The sequence below is a fragment of the Primulina tabacum genome, chromosome 15 (genome assembly GCF_025594145.1).
Source record: "Primulina tabacum isolate GXHZ01 chromosome 15, ASM2559414v2, whole genome shotgun sequence".
Classification (NCBI taxonomy): domain Eukaryota; kingdom Viridiplantae; phylum Streptophyta; class Magnoliopsida; order Lamiales; family Gesneriaceae; genus Primulina; species Primulina tabacum.
This window is the reverse complement of record NC_134564.1, coordinates 24,338,913-24,357,317: the sequence shown is the minus strand read 5'-3', so window position 1 is coordinate 24,357,317 and position 18,405 is coordinate 24,338,913. Positions and strand designations below refer to the sequence as shown.

At 32.6% G+C, this 18,405-nt stretch overlaps 1 non-coding gene across 1 annotated transcript; it reads right to left on the bottom strand.

Annotated features, from left to right (window-relative positions):
• Positions 1-16,452: 16,452 nt before the first annotated feature.
• LOC142528162 (small nucleolar RNA R71) lies at positions 16,453-16,561 on the bottom strand. The gene has a single exon (XR_012815643.1). It is a non-coding gene; the product is annotated as a small nucleolar RNA R71 (small nucleolar RNA).
• Between the last annotated feature and the right edge of the window lie 1,844 nt (positions 16,562-18,405).

Genomic DNA, 18,405 nt, shown 5'->3' with positions numbered 1-18,405 from the left:
CTCATGCTTGCCACCAATATTGTAGATATTAACATCAACTTTCTACAGGTCCAAGAATCATCTTAATCCCATTTGCAACGCCAAGTTTATTCTTGTTTTATCGAACCTGTAAAAAAATAGTAAAAACTTGTAATTACACAACAACTTATATTTTATACAATTTATTATAAAACATATAATATTTAAACATTTAATAAAACAAAAACTATATATTTATATTATAAAACATTTAATTAATGTACAATTTTTATGTTTATCACACCTCCCAACCAGCTTATTGCTAGTCTCTAGCAATTTAAGCGTTAATAGCAATACAAAACATATTGATTAATTTAAATAGAAATTTAATCAAAACTATCTAAGTGTTTAAATTAAATTTGAAAACTGTCAAAGTTATATCAAGATCATCATAATTATAATTTATGAAATAATTTGAGATGATCAATTCAAAACTTATTTCAGGTAGTTAAATGTACACGGCCTTCAGAAATTCCTAGTAAGAGTCTCAACTCCATATCCTCACAGGTTAATAAATGTTTCAATTTATGGCAACGATTTCTCTCATGGAGTTGGAATACAGATAAATGCTCAGAAAAATGGTTTACAGAATGCAGACAGACAAACGAACCAAACTAATCAAAAGATAGAAAATCCATTGATTCAAAATCTAGTTGTTCTTATTATATATTTTTTCCTGATATTTTTTTTTTTGCATAACATCATGGAATCAGACTAAGTTTATGCTTCTTGACCACATATTTATTTAATTTGTACAATAAATTTCTCTCTCTTTTTTGTTTTTTGTTTTTTTATGAGAGATATATGGGTCGTAGCATATAACTTAAAAATTACATAGATCTTCAATATCTTTCTTTTTGTATTTTTCTCCCTTTTTTTTCAGGAAATATCATTTTTTTTCTTCAAAATAAGAACGATCTAAACAATAGATAGTCTCTCTCATGATCAATAAAGGCTCGAAAGCTGTTTTCTCAGTCCTCTCCACTCACTCACAAAATATGTGTGAGTTTAAAATTATAGGCACTCTTATAAGGTCTATCTTGGGCCATATACTTTAATACCTGATTTTATCACAATGGTTAATCACTCAAAAAGATTTCATAAATCATATTTTTATATTGATCAGAATATTAAAATTGACTTTTTTTTTAAATAAAAATTTATACATTCTTAAATAGATTAATGCATGTTCTAATTTAAATCTTTCAAACATGTAATGTATGACATTTTTGCAAAAATTACTAAGATACAAACAATAAACATGATTTTATTTTAAAATAATATATATTTTTTTTTAATTTTTTTTTATAAGTTTGTTCTCCCCCAATCAGAATATGACATTGTCCCTAATGTCAAAATAACTATTAATAAAGAGTACATAATGAAAGAGATATCACCTGAAATTTTATTGAAGATAACAAACTGAAACAAACGCAAACCAATCCACGACTTTTGAATCAATGATCCAACTTCCTTTTCTTACTGCTTGATTGCGACCAATTGATCTTTGTTATCATCGGATCAGGCTTATGAACAAAACCTTCCAAATCATCAATTAATTGGTCGGCAGTCGAAGCACAAATGAGCATCCGTCGTGAATTTTCTGAAATGAAATTCTGTTCCACAGCTTTATCAAGAAATGTCAACAAACTGTCAAAATAATTATTGATATTCAACAAGCCCACAGGTTTATTATGGATATTAAGTTTTGCCCAAGAAACAATGTGAAAAATTTCTTCTAATGCACCAAAACCACCTGGTAGTGCGATAAAAGCATCAGAATTTTCAATCATTTGAGTGGTTCTTTCATACATAGAAGAAACTTTTAATTCCTCCCCAATCGTAACACCTGTAATATTTCCTTCAGCTAAATCTGCAGGAATAATATCCAAAACTTGACTACCTCCAAGATGAGCAGATGTTGAAACAGATCTCATTAACCCAATATTACCTCCCCCATATACCAAGTGAATTTTTCTCTCAGACAATATCTTTCCAAGATTATTCGCTTCTTCTACAAACACTTCATTTTTTCCAGGACTCGACTCACAAAATACACAAATATTTTTCAATGTTTGTGCAGAGGATCCAGCCATGTTTTTACTTTCTTTTTTTTCTGCGAAAATAGAGAAAAAGATGAGAGATTTTATAGAGGTAATATGTTATCATGACAAAACTATGGGTCACAGCTGTAAACAGAATAAATAGTAAAAACAATAATGACACACATGCATATAAACAGTAGTGTGATTGTGGCTCACAATTTTCCTCTGGTTTTACGTCCAGAAACGGCTTCAACGCCATCTATGAGTCGAGGATATGCTTCCCATCCAATTTTCTTATAAATTGGCAAACAGGGTCTTTTTTAGTCGGATTCCCAAGACTATGACGCTCATCTTGGAATTGTTTCCATAAACGGAGAAGTTCAATATGCACATGTCCACTAGAATGCGTCTCAAGAGTCAATAAGATGTTACCTAAAGACTCCTTACTCAGCCCATTCTTAATGAAACCAATTTTATCTTCTCTGTTATTAGAAACACATTCCAAAGATCTGCATCGTTTGTCACAAGTTCATCTTGCACACTTATGACAAACCCCTAAACTTTTGGCCCTTCGTTTTTTCGCATAAGTGCTTTTTCCTAATCCAGACAAATACCGAATGAGCAATGATTGTGGAACTTCTCCTCCAAATCGGACCTTAGCTTCTATTACAAGACGAATATCTTCTGGAATTCCTTTTTGCATTAGCAATCTCAATCTTTCACACCTTCCTACATAAATTTTCTTAAAACATTTTCAGAAACAGAGGGAAAATATTTACAATTTTTTGAGAGAATTTCATCCTTTTTGAAAAGAAAATAAATGATTTGATTTTTTTTTTATTTTTGTATCAGCAATTGTGGGAAACTGATTTAACCGACTATGAGAGTCACGGAGTACCGTTATCCGTCATTTAACCGGGAAAATAAAAATATTAAGAAAACCTGAAATAAAAACAAACAAACTTAAATGCAACACAAAAAAAAAATCAAGGATCGAAAAGGGAAATAAACTCTTCTTGAAAGATTTCATTTTCTAAAAATGGTTTAAGCCTTTGTCCATTTACTTTAAAAATATCACCATTTTTAGGATTTTCAATATCCACAGCTCCATAAGTATACACATGCTTTACAACATATGGGCCTGTCCATCTTGATCGTAATTTTCCTGGGAATATGTGAAGTCGAGAATTATAAAGCAAAACTTTTTTACCAATCTCAAAAGATTTTCTAAGAATTTTTTTATCATGAAATGATTTGATTTTTGCTTTATAAATCCTTGAATTCTCATACGCTTCATTTCTGAGTTCATCAAGTTCATTAAGTTGCAATTTACGCAATTTATTGGCATCATCCATGCTTGAATTTAAAGTTTTGATCGCCCAATAAGCTTTATGTTCCAATTCCACAGGCAAATGACAATGTTTTCCATAAACCAACCTATAGGGAGACATATTCAATGATGTTTTAAAAGCTGTTCGATATGCCCAAAGTGCATCATTAAGTCGCAAAGACCAATCTTTTCCATTTGAGTTAACAGTTTTTTCGAAAATTTGCTTTATCTCCCTATTAGCTAATTCAACTTGTCCATTCAACTTGTCCATTTGTTTGAGGATGATAAGGAGTAGTTACTTTATGAGTAATACCATATTTTTTCATTAATGAAGCAAATGGTTTATTAACAAAGTGAGTTCCCCCATCACTTATCATGGCTCGAGGAATTCCAAATCTACTAAAAATATTTTCTTTTAAAAATTTGATGACGATTTTATGATCATTTTTTCGACATGGAAATGCCTCTATACATTTGGAAACATAATCAACTGCAACTAAAATATACAAGTATCCAAACGACGATGGAAAAGGTCCCATAAAATCAATTCCCCAACAGTCAAAGATTTCAATTTCAATGATAGGATTCAAAGGCATCATGTTTCTTTTTGAAATCGCACCCAATTTTTGACAATTTTCACAGATCTTGCAGATTTCGTGGGTGTCTTCAAACAAAGTGGGCCAATAAAATCCACACTGCAAGATTTTTGCCGCCGTTTTCTTTGAAGAAAAATGTCATCCGCATGCTTCTGAATGACAAAATTTAATGACACTACTTACCTCATTGTCGGGTATGCAACGTCGAAAAATTTGATCTGGACAATACTTGAACAGATACGGATCATCCCAATAAAATTTTTTTACCTCATTCAAAAATTTTCTTTTATCTTGGGAACTCCATTGCGGTGGCATTTTTCCTGTCACAAGAAAATTTACTATGTTAGCAAAACAAGGTGTAGTAATAACTGAAAATAGATGTTCATCAGGAAAATTATTGTTAATTGGTGTCATTTCACAAGATGAACCTGTTACTAGTCTCGATAAATGATGGCTACGACATTCTCGGTTCTTTTTTTTATCTTTGATCACAATGTCAAATTCTTGGAGTAACAAAATCCATCGTGTCAGTCGTGGCTTTGCATCATGTTTGGTCAACAAATATCTAATAGCAGAATGATCAGTAAACACAATAGTCGTTGATCCAATCAAATAAGAACGAAATTTATCTAATGCAAATATTACAGCAAGTAGTTCTTTTTCAGTTGTGGAGTAATTAATTTGAGCATTGTTTAAAGTTCTACTTGCATAATATATCACATAAGGCTTACCGTTTCTTCTTTGACCCAGTACTGCACCCACTGCATAATCACTCGCATCGCACATGATTTCAAATGGTAAAGACCAATCAGGAGGTTGCATGATAGGAGCTGATATTAAATGTCGAATAATTTTATCAAAAGCATTTTGACATTCTTGAGTCCACTCAAATGCAGTGTCTTTTGTTAAGAGGTTACAAATGGGTTTAGAGATTAAACTAAAGTCCTTTATAAACCTCCTATAAAATCCAGCATGTCCCAAAAATGAGCGAATTTCTTTAATGGTTTTTGGAGGGGGTAAATTGGCAATGACATCAACTTTTGCTTTATCAACTTCAATCCCATGAGATGACACGACATGTCCCAAAACAATTCCAGAAGTAATCATGTAATGACATTTTTTCCAATTTAAAATAAGACATTTTTCCTCGCATGTTTTTAAAACTTTTTCCACGCATGTTTTTAAAACTTTTTCCAAATTTTCAAGACAATTATCAAATGTACTCCCAAAAACAGTTAAATCATCCATGAAAATCTCCAAACAATTTTAAACCATGTCGCTAAAAATGCTTAGCATACATCTTTGAAATGTTGTTGGGGCATTGCATAATCCAAATGGCATCCTTCTAAATGCAAATGTTCCAAAAGGGCATGTGAATGTAGTTTTATCTTGATCTTCGAGTGCAATGGAAATTTGATAATAACCTGAGTATCCATCAAGAAAACAGTAGTATGGATGACCTGCTACTCTTTCTAAAATTTGATCCAAAAATGGTAATGGAAAATGATCTTTTCTAGTGGCGTCATTAAATTTTCTATAATCAATACACATCCAGCCAACTAGATGGGACTCGACTTGTTAACAATTCACCTTTTTCATTTTTTATCACTGTGATGCCAGATTTTTTTGGAACTACTTGTGTTGAGCTTACCCACTTACTATCAGAAATAGGGTAGATAATCCCAACATCAAGTAGTTTGAGAACTTCAGTTTTCACAACATCTTTCATGTGTGGATTTAATCTCCTTTGTGGTTGTTGATATGTTTTAGCATTTTCTTCTAAATGAATTTTGTGTGTGCAAATTAGTGGATTAATGCCCTTAAGATTTTTTATTGTCCAACCAATTGCATTTTTATGTCTTTTAAGCATATCAACTAGTTTATCTTCTTGATCACTTTCTAGTTTGGAAGAAATTACCACCGGATATGTTTCATCTTCTCCAAGAAATGCATACTTCAATTCTTCTGGCAAGGGTTTTAACTCCAATATGGGTGGTTCGTCTTTGTTCTCATATTTTGCATCAAATTCTTTCTCTGATCCTGGTAACGCGTGATACCTGATAAAATCATCAAGATCAATTTCAATATTTTCTTTAACAGTTTCAATTGAACAAATATCTAATTGATCACGAGTACTCCCTTCTTGAATGTTTTCTTCCACAAGAGTTTCAATAAGATTTTCATCTTCACTTTCATCTCCTTTGTCATGTGGTTGCTTACAAAGATTAAAAACATTGAGCTCCAAGGTCATGTTACCAAATGACAACTTCATTATTCCATTCCTGCAATTTATAAGGGCATTAGAAGTTGCTAAAAATGGAAGACCCAGAATTACAGGAATTGCATTACAAGCTCGATAGGTTGTGTATCTAAAACTATGAAATCAACAGGATATACAAAGTTATCAACTTGGACCAATACGTCTTTTATCATACCTCTTGGCACTTTAACAGATCTATTGGCAAGTAAAAGTGTTACCGAAGTAGATTTTAACTCGCCTAGATTGAGTTCTTGATAAACTGAATATGGAAGTAAATTCACACTAGCTCCAAGATCAAGCAAGGCTTTTTTAATCTTCCGTTCTCCAATAATACATGAAATAGTAGGACAACCAGGGTCTTTGTATTTCAAAGTATTATTATTTTGAATGATTGCACTTACTTGTTCGGCTAAAAATGCTTTCTTTTTCACATTCAATTTTCTTTTCACAGTGCACAAGTCTTTCAAAAATTTGGCATATGATGGTACCTGTTTTATTGCATCTAATAAAGGAATATTAACTTTTACTTGTTTAAAAATATCATATATATCAGAATTCAAATTTGATTTTTTTGTATTTTTCAATGCATGAGGGAATGGTGGTGACACTGTCTGTTGAACCTCCTCTTCGCAAGTTATGGGTTCCACTTCCTTACCCTTTGGAGTTGATTTATCATCATCTTCACAAGGTTCAAGAATGGATTTTTCCACAACCTTACCACTTCGAAGGGTAATAACAGATTTTACCTGATCCATCGATTGAGTTCCAGAAGTTCCAGTTTGTGAATGATGATCCTTGGGATTAGGCAGAGGTTGTGAAGGAAATTTACCTTTTTCATGAACATTAAGTGCAGATGCAAATTTAGCAAGAGTATCTTTCAAATCTGTCATAGTTTGAGCAGTTTGAGTATTGATAGACTCCTACTTTGCAATGAAATAATTCAATGTATCTTCCAAATTTCTTTTAGGTGGAGGAACATAAGGTGCATAATTTTGAAAATTTTGTTGATTTTGGAAATGTGGTTGTGAAAATTGTGCAGCATTATCATTCCTCCAACTAAAATTTGGATGATTTCGCCAACCTGGATTGTAATTTTGAGAAAATGGTTCAAAATTTGGCCTTTTGAAATTGTTCAAAACATTGGCTTGTTCATGGAGACATTCTTTAAAAGAGGGCAAAGTGGGACAATCTTTTGTAAAATGATCACTTGTATCACAGATGTGACACACAATTTCTTGAACAGATTTTAATTGACCATTCTTTTTCAATTCAAGTGCCTCAACTTTGAGAGTGTACATACCTCCACCAGATGTAGGAGATTGAATCTTGTTTGATGGTTCGATTGTACCTATAGTGTCCCAATTTTGAGCATTTTCAGCTAATGAATCGAGATACTCAATTGGCTCATTTGGATCTTTATCTTCAAATGTTCCATTACACTTAAATTCAACCATTTGCCTATCTTTAGGTGTTAAGCCTTCATAAAATTGAGAAACAACTCTCCAAATTTCAAAACCATGATGTGGACAAAGATTAAGCAATTCTTTGTATCTATCCCAACACTGATAAAAAGTTTCTCCTTGTTTTTGAGTGAAAGTGATGATTTGCCTTTTGAAAGAATTTGTTCTATGAGATGGAAAAAACTTTTTCAAAAATTGTTGTTGCAATTCATCCCAAGTTCGAATGGATCCCGATCTAAGATTTTGTAGCCAAGTTTTAGCTTTATCTTTTAAAGAAAAAGGAAAAAGCTTAAGTCGAATGGTGTTCATGCTACAATTTAGATCATTATATGTGTTGCACACTTCTTCAAACTCTCGTAAATGCATGTATGGATTTTCAGAATCTAAGCCATGAAAATTGGGTAAAAGTTGGATAATACCAGGCTTAAAATTGAAATGAGATGCATCAGGGGAAAAAACTAGACATGAAGGTACACTAGTACGTGTAGGATTCATGTGATCTCTAAGTGTTCTTCGTCTATCGCGATCATGTTGAGATTGAATTTCATCTTCATTTTCTTGGATGGGTTCTTCCGCCATGTTTTGTAAAAATAAAGGGTTATTTCGAATGAGTCGACCACTAAGTGTACGTGACCAAATGCTTATGCAAATGCAAATGCAAAAGAATAAAAACACACAAAAGCAATAAAAATTCAAATAATGAAAAATAAACTATAAACAAAATTAAATAGACTTGAAATTAAATTATACTTCCCCGGCAACGGCGCCAAAAACTTGTTGCGAATTTGATTGTTGCACTCCCAAGAGCAGGTTGTCCACAAGTAGTATAATTCGGTGAGTCCGAATATCGTATCCACAGGGAAGCTAAGGTAATTACAAGTCCACTACAATGTCTTTTTGTTTTTGTTTTTGTTTTTGTTTCTTTTTAATTTTAATTGTTTGAATCTTTAATGGGTAAATTTTAATTGTTCAAATTTTAATTTAAGTAGTTGAAATTAAATAATCCACTCTTGGTATTTTAATAAAGTTAACATTAACGAACATTATTGAAATCCACTTAATAAAATGGTTCCAATATATTAAATAATCATATTTATATTATGTTATATATTATTATCTTATAAGTATATAATATATACCAAAACTTTTAAATGTGTCAAAGTATTTATTGTGCAATAAATATAATTGTAAACACTAAATCAAGGTTCCCACTTTAAATGGTTGGTAAAACCAAACTAACATTTAAATGGTACCAAGAAATTAATATTATAATATATTCATATATAATAAATCATGACATCCACTTTAAATGGTTGGTAACACCAAACTAACATTTAAATGGTTCCAAGAATTTAGTGTAACATATAGCAACAATAAATCAAAACTCCCACTTATAAGTAGGGTATAAAAATGCTTAAAGAAATAAATATAACATAAACAATAAATAATGATTAAATAATATAAAACATAGATTCTTACCTTTTAGTAACTTTATTATCATGCCAAGAGTTTCACCTTTTCATCTCAACTTTAGGAAGTTAGCTATTCATTATTCAAAGTGTAAAACTTTGAATATGAAATTAACATGCTAATTATATTTAAATGAAGAAATAAAGGAAAAATATAGAGAGAAATATTATGAACTCAAAGGTTTGTTCATAGAATGAGGGATATCCCAATACATTACAATTCACCCCTATTTATCCCCAAATTTGGGGAGACAACCACAAATAAAATATTATTTTTTTACACAAAAGTCTCCATTGGTGTTCCAAGATATTATATTATATTACACATCACTTTTGAAAATCTTTTTCTCCGAATTTGCTTCTTCACATAAAAAGAAACATGTGGATAATTGAGTTGTCTAGTTGTGGTATTTTTTTCAAACCATTTGACCAAGTAATTTGAGAGATATGGTCAAAATACTAGAGCATGGTAAAACTGCCACTCTTTTGGTAACTTTATCTGTTGCTTAATTTGATCCCAATTGTGAGAGGATTTTTATCTCATGCTTGCCACCAATATTGTAGATATTAACATCAACTTTCTACAGGTCCAAGAATCATCTTAATCCCATTTGCAACGACAAGTTTATTCTTGTTTTATCGAACCTGTAAAAAAATAGTAAAAACTTGTAATTAAACAACAACTTATATTTTATACAATTTATTATAAAACATATAATATTTAATCATTTAATAAAACAAAAACTATATATTTATATTATAAAACATTTAATTAATGTACAATTTTTATGTTTATCAATGACAGTGCGTTTCAAATATTTCATCGTGCTTTCAAATATTATAACTAATATCAAATAACAAATTGTTCAAGGATTTTCATAACAAATAGGAATGAATATATCATGCCGATCGAATTTCAAGAAACATATATAATGTATTTTTAAGCAACTATTGATATACTTACGAAGAACAAGTATATCGATATATATATTAAATAGAACACGTTGGAGTTTGACACTGGAAAACCAGTCACTTTGCAAAAATGTTTGCGCCTAATTGAACCGTTAAATCGATTTGAATTTTGGATATGTTGTTCAAAACACGTGTCGATATATTCTGAACGGTGGAGATCAGATTTGGACGTGTAAAACTATGAGCAAAACCTTCTAAAATTGTGCAAAATATTTGGTACTCGAAAATTGCAACTTTTGGAGAGAACTTTTGATGTTTTTTTGGTGTGATTATCATTCATTCCTTTGCCACTATTTATAGGCACCAATACGACCTTCCCCCTCCATGCCATAGGTTGCATGGTTTGAATGAGTTTTAATTCATGGTGACTTTAGGTCTTCCCTCTCCATGCCAAAGGTTGCATGGTTTGAATGAGTTTTAATTCATGTTTTTGTGTAGCTATTTCTTTGGGTCTTCACATCCTCAAGGTTTGAGTTTTCCACCCCATCACATATTTAAAAACTCCAGGTTCTTATGCCAAAATGGTAAAGAATGAGAAGCAAGTCTTTGCTTCTGCTAAGACCACAAATGTCATTGAAGCTATAAACTGAAGAAACTACATTCTTGATCAGCTCATGTTTCAGAAGCTGGATTATGTTCTGAAGACTCGTAACTCAAATTTTGATTCCATGAATCCTACTGCTACTCACGATCAAGATGTCATCCAACTTTTGACTGCCCGATGCAGACTCCTGAATGAGCAAGTTCTTGCTCAGGAACAGGATTTTGCACAGCCTCTACAATACAGAGTAGGTCATGTCCGAGATATTCTCGAGATAAAGTCAGTTGAGGAAAAGACTACAGCTCCTTCTGAAGCTAAAGTTTCCAGTAATCCTGCATCTCCGACAATGCCTACTAAATCTTCATCAATAATTTTTGTTCATGACCTGGCATCTGTTGATGAAGTGATTCAATTGATTGTTCCAACTCCTACTGCACCAGAAGCATCTCTGGTTGTCGACTTGGTACTTCCACAATTAAACCCAGAAACACAACCAACAGAACAATCCATGAAAGAATCAGATGCTGCTCCATCCTCTTCACTACCAGATTTGGACAAATTTTCTGAAGAACATCAAGCAGAAATGGAAGATCTGTTGAATGTTCCATCTGAACCAAATCCAGCTGTTGAGCCCATGGAAACCACCGAAACAACTACTAATTCGCAAAAACCAGAAGACAGTGCAGTACTTGGACAATCTACTGCTCCTGAAGGAACTTCTGCAGCACCAGCAACAGCTCCATCTACTGCTCAACCAGAAGCTGTCCCCTCTACTGCATTGATTGTCCCTCTCTCTAGTTCAGCTGCTCGCATTTCTCAAATTGCAGACATCAAGCAACGTATTCAAGAGAAATCTCCACCCCCAGAAGAAGAATTTGCTCTTGAATTTTAGATAGACGTTCCGCAAAAAATCTTAACAATCTCTCAGAGATAGTAAAAAGTTGTTTCATGAACATGCTGGTGAAGTAAGTGCTACTAAATTCTTTCGTTACCGAATCTCTAAGGAAGTCACTCGCATGGCAAAATCATGTTGAAACCATTATCTTCATGACATCTGTTTTCACAAATCAAAGCAACATTTTGCTTGATCAGGCTGAGATAACCAAAACTGTCTCCGACCATGATTCCTCTATTCTCTCAGTATCCAACAACGTTGCAGCTATGGATTCAAAGCTCGAACTTATTGATGCCAAGATTGAGTCTCAATCACAATCTCTTCATGCTTTTACTGAACGAGTTTCCAACCAAGCACCGTATTTGGAGATACTAAATGAAGGAATTCATACCCTTACTAGCCGGGTGGATGATTTGCTCACTCGAATTCAGGCTAGTGATGCCAAAAAGGGGAATCAGAAAGCAGAATAGGGGGCAAAATTGGAGATAGCAGACCTCATGCAGAGTCATCTTTCAGAAATCAAGATCCTCAGTACGAGGAAATTATTTTCAGAGACAATGGAACCGATTAAGCTCTTTTACTTCGAATAATTTTTTATTGTTTATTTGCTTATCGATTGTCGTGTTATAAACTCTATCTGCTTTTCGTTATAACTGTTGATCTTTATCTTTACTAACATCTAGTTTTTGGTATCACCACAAAGGGGGAAATTGTTAGACTTACTTTAATTGTGGTGATGAGTGTCAAAACCAGTAGGTGGTGACAGTAAAAATAGAGGAAAATATAAATAGTAGAAGTACTCGTATCGCTAAAGCAGAAGCAGTACTTATCGAGTATTTGTTACCAAAAGCAGAAACAGAACGTAGCCCAAGCAGAAGCAGATTTTAACGTTTTTCGTTTGATCGTTACAAGTCTTAATGTTACCGTTACTTATCATAGTACTAGTACTAATTGCGTCATTTAATGTTGTACGAAGACATTTAACATGCCTTACTAGTTTTGATATAAAACAAAGACTGATTATTTTGAAGCTTTCTCCAGGACCCTTTTTCGGTGATAAAGCTGATTCACTCAGAGTCAAAAAAGCCGTTCTGTTTATAGACGTTGGATTTAAGGTTTCTATATATTAAAGGATCAATCCAATATAGAAAACAATGATTATTATTAACAAGGAACACATTCTTTGTCTATCATTCCAACGTTGTTTTGAGAAATCAAGAACTACTCTTTATCCTCAAGCTCAATATACAGAAAAGCAGCACACTCTTTATAGCAGATATCTGATCTTCTGAGATCGTCTTGTGCTGTTGTTTCTTTATTTCTTCACAAGCTATTCACCTTATTACATCTTATTGAGAAGAGATTATAATCTGGAAAAGAGTATTTTTCAGAACCTTGTTGTATTTATTATATTGTGTTGTGAAACTGCGAGTTTCAGTAGGCGAAGGTTAAGTCCTACTAAAGTGGGTGTGTACAAAATTTGTACTGTAAAAATCAAAGACTTTTAATGATACCTTCTGGAAATAGAAGAAGGGGATAGTAGAAGATTTCATCTTCGAACTACCAGAAACAACTACTGCCTACTGTTTTATTGTTTTCATCTCAAACCATCAGATCGTTTACACACTGCTGGAAATATATTCGAACAAGATAAGATATAATCTCTAACAGGATTCTAGCACCTTTGCAAAAACGTCAAAGAAAGGAACGAGTTTATTCATCCTTCCTCAAAACTCTAAATTGATCCCCAACATACGTATACAGATCTCATACAACAGTGAAAATACTCGTACTTAAAATAACATTTTCATGATCATGTAAAAATATAAACATTTTCATATCATCATCAACATATTCATATCAATCATAAGCATATTCATATTCATATTCGTTGAATTCAGATTGTTGATAGTGACTTTCGTATTCGTATTGGGGGCGATGGATCCATCTACATGTAAGCACAGTACTGGGCGGCGGAGATATCAGCGACACTCTCACCCATCAACTGAGCATTGGTCTTACGTATTAACATATCATTTTATACGTATTAGTCACAATCCCTTCACATCCGTTCAATATTTCATATTTCCATCACTTTATAAAAGCATGCATAATAATATCGTTTTTTTTAAATCAAGCATGCAACATATTTTTAATTGTCAATAATAAATCATAAAAATACATCAACATTTAATAAGCATTTTAACATATAAAACAGCAATCAGATCACTGCCATGAAGTTTACTTATTTTTTTAGGTGTAAAATTACTATTTTACCCCTAAACGTAAAAAACCTCGTATTTGACTTTTTCTTAATTCCATTGACTCTAGAATATCCCAAATAATTATTTAAGCTTAAATTAAATTTACCACAATTTTATTTAGTTTAAATTCTAGACTTTTCAATTATTCCTTAATTATTAGTTTTTAATGCGTTTTCATCTCGAATTAATTCCAACTTTAATATAAAATTCTCAAATTAAAAACTTTGACTTTTTATATTAATTTAGCCCTCGTGAACGATGAGTCGACCCCAGCCATGTTTCAACTTTTAAACCCTTAAAACACAAAATCGAACCTTAACCCTTACCCCTCGAGCCATCTTGCGTTTCCCTCGAGCCGCACCCGAGCCAGCCCCTTCCCTGACCACCTATAGACCCTAATGACCAGCGGGACACCATGACCCAGCCCCTAGCCCGCTGCCACCCCTGCTCGAAGGCAAGGACCTGCGCGAGCCATTCACACATGCGCCCAAGACTCCTACTTCACTAGGACTCCTCGCCCAGGCCACCCCCGGAGCCCTCACCCTCTGGACCAACCCTGTACCCCTCTGTGAACTAGCCTAGACCAGCTTGCCCTCGCCTGAACTCTCCATGCAGCCACCCCATCGCGACCGCACCGGGATTGCCCAGGAAGAGTCCATTCAATCATGGGCTCTTCCTTACCGACCAGCTGCAAGTCCTAGCAGCGCTAGGACCCTTCTAGCCCCCTAACCAAGACACTCACAGAGCCCCAGCCCATCCCTGACCAAGCCCTCGGTGCAATACCCCCTTGGCCGAACCCTTGGTCAAATGCTTAAAAAAAATGCCACACTTCAAACAACTCAATTATCTACATGTTTTGTTTTATGTTGAAAAGAAAACTCGTATGGGAAGATTTTCAAAAGTGATATGTATTAAAATATAATTTCTTGAAAAATCAATGAAGACTTATGTGTAAAAAAAATATTTATTTGTGGTTGTCTCCATAAATTTGGCTATAAATAGGGGTGCATTGTAATGAATTGAGATATCCCTCATTTTATGAACAAACCTTTGAGTTCATATTATTTCTCTCTTTGTTTTTCTTTTATTTCTTCATTTAAATATAATTAACATGTTAATTTCATATTCAAAGTTTTACACTTTGAATAATGAGTAGCTAACTTCCCAAAGTTGAGATGAAAATGTGAAACTCTTGGCATGATAGTAAGGTTATTAAAAGGTAAGAATCTATTTTTATATTATTTAATCATTATTTATTGTTTATGTTATATTTATTTTTTTAAGTATTATTATACCCTACTTATAAGTGAGAGTTTTGATTTATTGTTGCTATATGTTACACTAAATTCTTGGAACCATTTAAATGTTTTGCTTTATTGTTGCTATATTGCCTTGATTTATTATATATACATATATCATAATATTAATTTCTTGGTACCATTTAAATGTTTGTTTGGTATTACCAACCATTTAAAGTGGATGCCTAGATTTATTATATATCAATATATCATAATATTAATTTCTTGGTAACATTTAAATTTTAGTTTGGTTTTACCAACCATTTAAAGTGGGAATCTTGATTTAGTGTTTACAAATATATATATAGAACAATAAATATTTGACAACATTTATAAGTTTTGGTATATATACTTATAAGATAATAATATATAACATAATATAAATATGATTATTTAATATATTGGAACAATTTTATTAAGTGGATTTCAATAATGTTCATTAATGTTAACTTTATTAAAATTCCAAGAGTGGATCATTTAATCTCAACTTCTTAAATTAAAATTTGAACAATTAAAAATTACAAATTAAAGATTCAAACAATTAAACGAAAAAACAAAAATAAAAAAAAAAAGACATTGTAGTGGGCTTGTAATTACCTTAGCTTCCAGGTGGATACAATATTCGGACTCACCGAATTATATTACTTGTGGACAACCTGCTCTTGGGAGTGCAACAATCAAAGTAGAATCATGTTTTTGGCGCTGTTGTCGGGGAAGTATAATTTAATTTCAAGTTTATTTAATTTTGTTTATAGTTTATTTTTCTTTATTTCAATTTTTATTGCTTTAATGTGTTTTTATTCTTTTTCTTTTGCATTTGCATGAGCATTTGATCACGTACACTTAGTGGTCGACTCCTTCGAAATAACCTTTTATTTTTACAAAACATGGCGGAAAAACCCATCCAAGAAAATGAAAATGAAATTCAATCTCAACATGATAATGATAGACGAAGAACACTTAGAGATCACATGAATCCTACACGTACTAGTGCACCTTCATATCTAGTTTTTCCCCCTGATGCATCACATTTCAATTTTAAGCCTGGTATTATCCAAATTTTACCCAACTTTCATGGCTTAGATTCTGAAAATCCATACATGTATTTACGAGAGTTTGAAGAAGTGTGCAACACATATAATGATCTAAATTGTAGCATGAACACCATTCGACTTAAGCTTTTTCCTTTTTCTTTAAAAGATAAAGCTAAAACTTGGTTACAAAATCTTAGATCGGGATCCATTCGAACTTGGGATGAATTACAACAACAATTTTTGAAAATTTTTTTCCATCTCATAGAACAAATTCTTTCAAAAGGGAAATAATCACTTTCACACAAAAACAAGGAGAAACTTTTTATCAATGTTGGGATAGATACAAAGAATTGTTTAATCTTTGTCCACATCATGGTTTTGAAATTTGGAGAGTTGTTTCTCAATTTTATGAAGGCTTAACACCTAAAGATAGGTAAATGGTTGAATTTATGTGTAATGAAACATTTGAAGATAAAGATCCAAACGAGGCAATTGAGTATCTCGATTCATTAGCTGAAAATGCTCAAAATTGGGACACTATAGGTACAATTGAACCATCAAACAAGATTCAACCTCCACCACAAAAACTTGATGCGACTTTGATTGTTGCACTCCCAAAAGCAGGTTGTCCACAAGTAGTATAATTCGGTGAGTCCGAACGTATCCACATTGAAGCTAATGTAATTACAAGTCTACTACAATGTCTTTTTGTTTTTTTTTCATTTAATTGTTTGAATCTTTAATTGGTAATTTTTAATTGTTCAAATTTTAATTTAAGTAGTTGAGATTAAAGGATCTACTCTTGGTATTTTAATAAAGTTAAAATTAATGAACATTATTGAAATCCACTTAATAAAATGGTTTCAATATATTAAATAATCATATTTATATTATGTTATATATTATTATCTTATAATATATATACCAAAACTTATATAAGCACATTCTTTTAGTACAGATTTATGTTGATGATATTATCTTTGGGTCAACTAACCCCAAATATTGTGAAAAATTTGCTAAGATAATGCAGGAACAATTCGTAATGAGCATGATGGGAGAATTGACATCCTTCCTAGGACTGCAGATTAAGCAGCTCGATACAGGAATCTTTATAAATCAGGCTAAGTACACAAAAGAACTACTGAAAAAGTTTGGCTTGGAAACATGCTCTGCTGCTTCCACTCCAATGAGTTCATCTGCTAAACTTGATAAAGATGAAAGTGGAATTTCAGTAGAGGTAACTCAGTATCGTGGTCTTATTGGCTCATTGTTATATCTTACTGTCAGTAGACCTGATATTATGTTTGCTGTTTGTATTTGTGCGAGATTTCAGTCTAACCCTAAGCATCGCATTTTATTGCTGCTAAACGAATTTTGAAATATTTAAAGGGTACTCAAAATGTCGGCCTATGGTATCCCAAGGATTCCTCTTTCAATCTTATTGGATATTCAGATGATGACTATGCAGGTTGAAAACTGGATAGAAAAAAGCACCAGTGGTTTTTGTCAATTTCTTGGTGATGGGTTGATCTCCTGATTCAGTAAAAAAACAGACTTTCATAGCCACGTCTACTGCAGAAGCAGAATATCTTGCTGCTGGAAGTTGCTGCTCTCAATTACTTTGGATGCAATAACTTAAGGACTATGGAGTTCAAGCCTCTGAATCACCTATATTCTGTGACAATACAAGTGCCATAGCAATTACACACAATCCAGTACTTCATTCCAGAACGAAGCACATTGACATCAGACATCATTTTATTAGAGATCATGTGCAGAAGAAGGACATTCGTCTGGAATATGTCCCTACTGATCAACAAGCAACAATATCTTTACAAAACCTCTTCCTTAGATTAAGTTTTCCTATTTTCGAAATGTTCTTGGTTTAATTGATTTGTCATAACTACTGATTATTATCTTCTGATTTTTATGCATTAAGTATAAAAAGTAGATAACATAAGTAAAAGTAGTACAAGAAGTATAACAAAATGAACCGTTTCATTCATAAAATCAGATGCATTACATTAGATAAGCAATTACAATTGTTGATATCAGAAGTATTGAGATTTACAGTAGAAATCCTAACTAGAACCTACTGGAATCACCCCCTATCTTTGCATGATCGTGGTTTGTGAAAGGATGATTCTAGAGCTTAAATCTAATAATATAGATTATTCAGTCTACAGATCCAGAAGTTTGTTCCAAGTCTTCATCCTATTAAGA